The following is a 7009-nucleotide window of genomic DNA, read 5'->3' as shown; positions in this document are numbered from 1 at the left end:
CCTTGTTTGAGAAAAACATTTTTCCATCCTTTCATTACCACATGCAGTGTATAGTCCCATGTGATTAACAAAATCATCTTGAAACACTGGCATGCCTTGGCCACAGATGAAAAATTAAATGGCAAATTTAAATTCCCGCCTCTCATCTCATTTAAGAGAGAATGTTGTTGCACTTGGATTCGGGTCTGTCTAATCAGGCGGCACATTTCCTATCACGTCTAACACCTGGCTGACTCCCGTGTGCCAACTGTGCCCAGTGCAATGATATGTCTGGAAGTAATTATTTCTATCACCCATGTAAGGGCAGGGGATATGAGACTCATCACATGCTTACCTTTTACACAGACTTCATTTTTCATTTTAAATGTCTGTGTGAGTTGGCCCATGTACACTCACCTGAGTTCCTAAAAGAGAAATTTCCCCCCAAATTGCAACTGGAATGAGAAGTATCAGATAAGGAAAGTACCCTCACCAGTTACCCAGTCTTTCCTACAAAGCACATATACACATATAATTTTGATACTGACATTTTTTTCTAAGTGAACGAACAGCTAAATTCATGCTATAATGGTTTGCCATACTCCTATGTTTTGAAATGACATTGTTCTCAGGATAAAATGTCCTGTGAACAAGAAGCCACCCATGACATTGGTTGATGCTTCTTATTAGATTTGATCTAATTTTGGTGTGTGTGTGAATTCTCTCTTTCTCTAGTATATACATTATAGAAAGATACTAGATAGATAAATTGATATAGATATGATATTTTTAATCTAATTGTACAAACTTAAATCCTCCACAGTGACATTATAATCTTCAAATACTTTTCCTTCTGCTAAACTTTGTGCTACAGACATCGATTAAATCATCTTCTCTTTCAGGACCCTTGGGTATTTAGATTATGATATCTTTGGAGTCTTGTTCTGGCATTCAATCAATGCATGCAAGAGAATATGTTGTATCATATTTAGCAGACTAAGCTCTCTGAGGAAAGGATTAGTGAATAGTTACTGAGTACATTTTAAAAGCAGATTTTCTCTGTAATATCTATGTCTATTCTTGGAACATATAACCAGATATGTTCAAAATACAGATGCAAAAAGGAGAGATATCCTAAATAAAGTATATTCATCTGATCTGCATAGTTTGAAAGACCCGATTCTTCCCTGCTTTCACATTTTATTTTTATATTTTAATTGGAGCTTTGCATAATTTAAAAGTGAGATGGATAATCAATACAAAGATCAACTCAGCACGAAATCTATGCATGAGATCACTAAGGTTTTCTTGGCTAAATGCTTTAAAAACTTGTTCAGTGTCTCCAATTAACATAATGTATTAAAATATATTTTAATAATAATATATAAGGAAGTATAAATACATGATATAGAAGGAAAATCATAGGAAGAACACCACAATCTTACATGAAACTAAAAAGTGATCATTTTACATAGCAATATTCAATTATATGTATACTGATAAACTGGAATTCCAGTAAAGAAAATACCAGTCCCTTGTAGCCTCCTACCACATCCCGTTTCTCATCTGGTGTTCTCTGAATCCTTCAGCTACAGAGCCACTCATCCAAAAGCACTCTCACCTTAATTCATTTTTAAAGAGAGAAAGTGGCCTCCTGTTTGAGGCAGACATATAATAGGGGCATTCTGCTGTTAACCACATAGGGGAAGGCCATTTTGACATTAGCTAACATCTTCTCTGACCATCAGAATTCTTATATTCACTGACAGGAGAAGGAATTCCATGACAACAAATGGCATCAGCTGACTTTCATCTCAGGACTCATATTTCAGGAGATTTGAGTAGTGAGACTGCATTCCAATTTGAAGTAGATGCACCTTCTTTCACACAGAAAAAAAATATAAATGATGAAATTTCATTTTCTGTTTATAAAATCATGGTATAGAAGGAGAATTTGCTTATCAATATTCTAATATTGTTGAACTTGCATACAAAATACAAGTTCGATGTATCAAAAATTTTGTAATAATAAAAATTAAAACATAAGTAATGAAACTGAAAACAGACCAATAGAGAAAATAAACACATGAGAAGTTGGTTCTTTGAAAACATTTACAATAAATTAAAAACCTTAAAATTATAAGCCATGGGCTTCCCTGGTGGCACAGTGGTTAGGAATCCGCCTGCCAAAGCAGGGGACATGGGTTCGAGCCCTAGGCTGGAAGATCCCGCATGCCGCGGAACAACTAAGCCCATGAGCCACCACTACTGAGCCTGCGTTCTAGAGCCTGCAAGCCACAACTACTGAGCCCATGTGCCACAACTACTGAGCCCACGTGCCTACAGCCCATGCTCCGCAACAAGAGAAGCCACCACAATGAGAAGCCCGTGCACTGCAACGAAGAGTAGCCCCCACTCACCGCCACTAGAGAAAGCCTGCGCACAGCAACAAAGACCCAATGCAACCAAAAAAAAAAAAAATTATAAGCCATGCTAGGAAAAAACAAAAAAACATACAAATCACCAATATCAGAAATAAATGAGTGGTCATCTCCACTGATTCCATGAATATTAAAAGGGTAAAAAGTAATATTATGAACAACTCAATGCCCACAGATTTGATAACCTAAATTAAATGGACCAACTCCTTGAAAGACACAACCAAAACTCATACAAAGATGTCTGAACAGTTCTCCACCTTTTAAAGAAATTGAATCAATCATTAACAGTCTTCCAAACCTACCAAAGCACCAGCCCCAAATGGGCTCACTGGTGAATTCTACCAAACATTTAAGGAAGAAATTGTATCAATTCTCTATGGTCTCTTTTGGAAGATAGAATCAGAAGGAAAACTTCCTAACTCATTCCGAGGCCAGCATTACTCTGATATCAACATGAGAAAGAGACATTACAAGAAAAAAATACTACAGACCAATAACTCTCATAAACGTAGACGCAAAAATCATTAAAAATGTTAATAAATTAAATCCAACAAGGTCTAAAAATAATTATACACCACAGTCTTGTGGGATTTTTCCCACATATGCACGGCTGGTTCGACATTTAACAATAAATTCATGTAATCCACTAAATAAACAGGCAAAAGAAGAAAAAGTACCTGATCATATCACTAGATGCAGAAAAAGCATTTGACAAAATCCAGCACCCATTCATGACAAAAACTATCAGTAACCTAGGAATAGAGGGGAACTTCCTCAACTTGATGAAGAATATCTACAAAATGCTTAAAGCTAGCATCTTAATTAACAGTAAAAACTAAATGCTTTCCTGTTAAGATCAAGAATAAAACAAGTATAATCCCCTACACCACTGCATTTCAACAGTGGAAGTCCTAGATAATACAATAAGACAAGAAAAGGAAGTAAAACTTCCCACAGGTTGGGAAGTAAGTAATAAAACGGTTTTTATTTACAGATGATATCATTTCTCTGTAGAAGAGCCCAAAGAATCAGCATTCAAAAATCTTCATGAAACTAACAAGTGATTATAGCAAGTTTGCAGGATACAAGATTAATTTACAAAAGACAATTGCTTTCTTATATGCCAGCAATAAACAATTAGAATTTGAAATTAAAATCACAGTACAATTTAAATTAGCATCAAAATATGAAATACTTATAAATCTAAAATCTAAGTATAAATCTAAGAAAATATTTATAAGTTCTATATGAGGAGAACTATGAAATTCTGATAGAAGAAATTTTAAAAGAGCATAATAAATAGAGAGGTATTCTGTACAGATGGGTAGGAAGACTCAATATTGTCAAGGCATCAGTTCTTCCCAACTTTATCTATAGTTTCAGTGCATTCTTAATAAAAGTTCCAATAAGATTTTTTATGGATATCAACAGTTTCTGAAGTTCATATGGAAAGGCAAACAACTCAGAACAGCCAACACGATATTGAAGGGCAAAAACAAAGTCAGAAGACTGACATCATCCAACTTCAAGACTTACTATACAGCAACAGTAAACAAGAGAGTATAGCATTGATGAAAGAATAGACAAATAGATCAATGGAACAGAACAGAAAGCCCAGAAATAGACCCACTCAAATACAGTTAACTGAGCATTAGCAAAGGAGCAAAGGCCATTTGATGGAGAAGGGCAATCTTTTCAACAAATGGTACTGAAACAACTGGATTTCCATCCTCCAAAAAAACAATCTAGACATAGATTTTACACATTTCACAAAAGCTAACTGAAAATGGATCATAGACCTAAACGTGCAACATAAAACTATAAAACTCTTAGAAGACAACATAGAAGAAATCTAGGTGACTTTGAGGTGATGAGTTTTTGGATAAAACACCAAAAGCATAATTTATGAAAGAAAAAATTGTAAGTTGGACTTCATAAATGTTGAAAACTTTTACTCTGTGAAACAGAATGAAAGCACAACTTACAGACTGGGAGAAAATCTTTGCCAAACACATATCTGATAAAGGACTGGTATCCAAAATATACAAAGAACTCTTAAACTCAGCAATAAGAAAACACACAATCCAATTAATAAATGGACAAAAGACCTGAACATATAACTCACCAAAACATATACAGATGGCAAACAAGTATAAGAAAAGGTGCCTGATATCATATGCCATTGAGCTGCAAATTAAAACACCAAATATATACCACTATACACCTATTAGATTGGCTAAAACACTGACAACAGCAAATGCTGGTAAGGGTTTGGAGCAACAGGAACTTGTGTTCATTGCTAGTGGAAAGAGTCACTTTGGATGGCAGTTTGGCAGTTTCTTACAAAGCTAAACATACTCTTACCATATGATCCAGGAATTATGCTCCTTGGTACTTACCCAAATGAGTTGAAAGTATATGTTCACACAAGAAGCTGCACATTAGTGTCTATAAAAGCTTTATTCAGAATTGCCAAAACTTGGAAGTAACCAAGATATCCTTCAATACATGACTGGTTAGACAAACAATGGTACATCCATACAATGGAATATTATTCGGCAATAAAAAGAAGAAATGAGCTATCAAGCTATGAAAAACATGCAGGAACCTTAAATACATATTTCTAAGTGAAAGAAGCCATTCTGAGAAGGTCATATAACCATATATTCCAACTGTATGATATTCTAAAAAATGCAAAACTATGCAGACAGAAAAAAAGTAACTGGTTATTTGTGGTTTGGGTGGAGGGAGGGATGAATAAGTGAAGCAAAGGGGATTTTTAGGACAGTGAAATTACTCTGGATGGTACTGTAATGGTGAATGCATGTCACTAAATATTTGTCAAAACCCACAGAATGTACAACACAAATTGAATCCAAATCTACACTATAGACTTTAGTTAATAATAATGTGTAAGTATTGCCTCATCAATGGTAACAAAGTGTACCACACTAATGCAAGATATTAATAATAGGGGAAACTGTCTGTGTGTGGGGTGGGAGGGTTTGGAAGTATCTGTGAATTCACTGTACTTTCTGATCAATTTTTCTATAAACCTAAAATGGCTCTAAAAAATAGTCTATTTATAAAAGTGTAGTAGCTTAAATGTCACATTACTTAAGAAGTTAAAGGATTATACCCCAACAAATACTTAATTATACATTCCAGAGCTCTTTATAACAGAATATGAGATCCTGAGGAAAACAGTATTTTTTTCATATAACATCTTTACATGAAAAGAGTAAGCTTAACTGTAAATCAAACTACTGCCAAAAAAGTAAAGGCTTGATATTTACTATTGTCAATACAGAAGAAAAGGGCACAGTTTTACAAAATACACATCATAATATTTTAAAATTATTACTACTCTTTATGGTGAAACACTTTCTCAGAAGAATATGTTTAGTTTGATAATCTAAAAAATTGGAAAAATGGAATTAAAAATATCACATACAGTATATAGAAAAGGATTTAGAAAGTAAGACAGACATTTATACCTCTAAATCTTTCTCGCAAATGCAGGGCTCTATTTTAAAGAAGCATCAGGTAAAATGGTATAGATTCAAGTATAACACATTTTCCCACAAATTACTGAGTTTCTTTTCTACCTATTATGGGCCAAGAGAGATGCCATTTACTGAGAATTTAATTTATGCGTCTCTAACGTTAAGTAATTTAATATGATTTTTTTATTTCATTAGCACAAAAATGCTGAAATATGAGTTTAGTTGTTTCCTTTAAGGAGATGAAAAAGTTCAATGAATTTGTGTGTCTGAGATTTGAATTTAATTTATTTGACTTTAAGAGGCTGTATTAACCATTATTCCCTGCCTCTTCAGTAATTTACTTATTTAACTAATAATGACTAACCTTAGATGATTTATGTATAAGAAATTACATTTTTGGAACTTGCCATGGATTAAATTTTTGTGTACAAACCTCAGTCAGTGAAGCTACAAATCCAAATCAGGTTAAGAGAGTCTAGCAACAAACACTATTTTAAAATAAAGATAACAGGATTTACAAGAAACTTGGTTTTCATATCATTAATCTTATGAAGGATATAAAATTGGGTCTGTAATTTGACCATACACAAAAATCAACTGCAGGTGGATTAAGGAGTTGAATATTACATTTTTAAATATGTCAACTTTTAGAGGAATATAAAGCAAATATATCTATTTTTTTGTACTTAGGGTAATAGCCTAGTTATCTATTGTTATACAATAAACTAAAATGTAGTGGTTTAAAACAGCAGTTTATTATTACCTCTCACAGCTGGGTAACTCTCACTTGAGGTCTCTCATGTGGCTATAGTGGATGGACAGATAGTGAATGGGTTGAAGTTTTCCGAAGGCTTGGTTTGGCTGGATACCTAAGATGGTTCACTGATTTGGACAGCAGCCACTCTGACTTTGGTAGGAAGCTCAGTAGAAGCTATCTCCCAGAGTGCCTACAGGTGGCCTCTCCTTGTGGCTTAGGCTTCCCAGAGCCTAGAGTCTGGGATATTAAAGGACATATGCCAAGTGGGAACATTTAAGAGACTCATTCTGTGTCCTAGCCAGAGAAATCCCAGATTGTCAGTTTTG

The sequence above is a fragment of the Balaenoptera physalus genome (genome assembly GCF_965194825.1).
Source record: "Balaenoptera physalus genome assembly, chromosome: 7".
Taxonomy (NCBI): domain Eukaryota; kingdom Metazoa; phylum Chordata; class Mammalia; order Artiodactyla; family Balaenopteridae; genus Balaenoptera; species Balaenoptera physalus.
This window is presented reverse-complemented; position numbering follows the sequence as displayed.